This window comes from Rhincodon typus, unplaced genomic scaffold, assembly GCF_021869965.1.
Source record: "Rhincodon typus isolate 14 unplaced genomic scaffold, sRhiTyp1.1 hic_rhity00003155, whole genome shotgun sequence".
Classification (NCBI taxonomy): domain Eukaryota; kingdom Metazoa; phylum Chordata; class Chondrichthyes; order Orectolobiformes; family Rhincodontidae; genus Rhincodon; species Rhincodon typus.
In genome coordinates this window covers 12,335-14,461 of record NW_025968793.1, presented here as the reverse complement: position 1 = coordinate 14,461, position 2,127 = coordinate 12,335, and the positions used below count along the sequence as shown (strand labels likewise).

The window sequence follows — 2,127 nt, the reverse complement described above, 5'->3', positions numbered from 1 at the left end:
GAAAGGCGCGATTAAAATACAAGGATAGAATTCTTTCTCGATCCATTGCCCTGATAATTAATCTCTCCGCTCATGGAAATGGATCCTTTCCATCAACTCCATCGTTCATCAATGTGTTTAGTTCAATTCAATCCCACAACAGCCTATTCCGTTCTGATCAAGTACAGGGTGACAGTAAATTTTAGGGTCGTGGTACAGACATCACAAATCGAATACTCGCCTTTCCTGTTAGAACCATTTCATGAGAAATATTACCAACGTCACTGTGGCCTGCAGTCATGGCCGAGTGGTTAAGGCGATGGATTCGAAATCCATTGGGGTTTCCCTGCGCAGGTTCGAATCCTGCTGACTGCGTTTCTGTCTAAAGCAACTCATGTATTTTCAGGTCTGGTAGTTAGTTGACGTTCAGGGAAGACGTGGTCTGAACAAGAGTCTTGCTGTACTGAAAACCTTAGCTCTGTTTCTCTTTCCACCAATACAGCTGGACCTGTTGAGTTTCTGCAGTATTCTGTGTGTTTATTCTGCATTACTGCTGTTTTTCATGAAATATCTTCAATCCCAGTCCTCTGGCAACTGACCCTTGTCATTGGCTCAGTTTCTCCCGACGATCAACCAGCTCATCCTCACTCCCAAACAACTCCATCATTACATACAGCCCCGGGAAATTGCCAGTTTTGCTCCAAAGAGAACATTCCCGACCTCGGGATTCTGTCCACCAAACGGTACTTCCTCATCTCTGGACATGGTGCAAACGATTTTGGGAAAATATTGTCAGTTGGTGTGGAGAAAATATTAAGTAAGCGAAACAGTAAACCCAGACTCCAGCTTTGTGAATCTTTAGGAACGTTTAGGGAACTGGAATCACAGGAGAATAAAGAGTGAACTTTCCGACTGAGCACAAACATTCCAGACACCTGCCACTTATTTAAAAGGCCGGGACATTGACTCAGATGTTCTCGGGACATGAACTGATCTGAGACATTGAAAGAATTCTCGTTCCTGCACATCAGGAATTCAAATCTCAATTCGGCTCCAGGACAATGAGAAAACTCGGAAATAGAAAGGGTCGAAGTGGGACGGGCCCGGCTGTAGGAGAGCTGGTTCCCGGTGATATGGATGGGTCTGCAGAGGGTAGGATCAGACTGTTCCCCTGTCTCCTCAATGAACGTCCCAGGTTTTATTTTGGAAAAGTACAGCTGATACAAGACAATTATCATTCCAAGCGAGGCAGTTGGAAGTTTGAATTCACTACGAGCCCGCTTTAAGGGCTGCTGCAAGAGCTCGCCATTTTGGTGGTGTAATTGGCTGGCACTTTCGACTGTGAAATGTGAAGTTGGCGGTTTGAGGCCACTGAGGAAGGAACAAGTGTTGTTCTCACTCTACCAGTTCCCTTTTGACTATACAGTTACGGGTTTTAATGCAGTCAGGAACATATTCCCCAAACGTAAGTCTTGTCCGGTGAGTGACCACAAAGGCATTTCGATGTTCCTTTAATAGCTACCATAAAGAGCTGGGAATGCTTGGAATCTGAAACAAAAACAGAAACTGCACTACAGAAAGGAGAAACCAGAGTTCTGAAGAAGTTCTGAAACGTTGACTCAAATTCTCTGCCCACAGATGCTACCAGATCTGCTGAGTTTTTTTTTCCTGCAATTTATATTTTCACTTGTAAATGAACATTTATTTTATCTATTGGGATGAAACAACCAGAATCACCATGTACTAAATTTAGCACTTTAGAAATCTGCGAAGTGATTGGATTCAAACAAACCCAGCAATAATTCATCCATCCACAGCTCGACTGGCCACGGAAGCGACCTGAAAAGATAAACGGCACAGTACTTCTCCCAGTAGTCATGGCAAAGTGGTTAAGGCGGTGGATTTGAAATCTACTGGGGTATTCCTGCGCAGGCTTGAATCCTGTTGACTACGGATGAAAGCTGAGAACAAATGCAGAGGCAGTTTGCTCCCTCCATTCTGTTTGCGATGGGAATCAATGCTGGGAGAAATGAAACTTTTCACATAGATTGCCAATGGTGGGAAAAGGCAACTCACTGCCTGTCATGGTAGAACAAGCACAAACCTTCAAAGAAGTTACGATGTTTTAAGATTTACACTTGCAGGGCC

The 2,127-nt window shown here is 44.1% G+C and overlaps 1 non-coding gene across 1 annotated transcript; it reads left to right on the top strand.

Annotated features, from left to right (window-relative positions):
• Positions 1-272: 272 nt before the first annotated feature.
• Positions 273-354, top strand: trnas-cga. The gene has a single exon. It is a non-coding gene; the product is annotated as a tRNA-Ser (tRNA).
• The last annotated feature ends 1,773 nt before the right edge of the window (positions 355-2,127 follow it).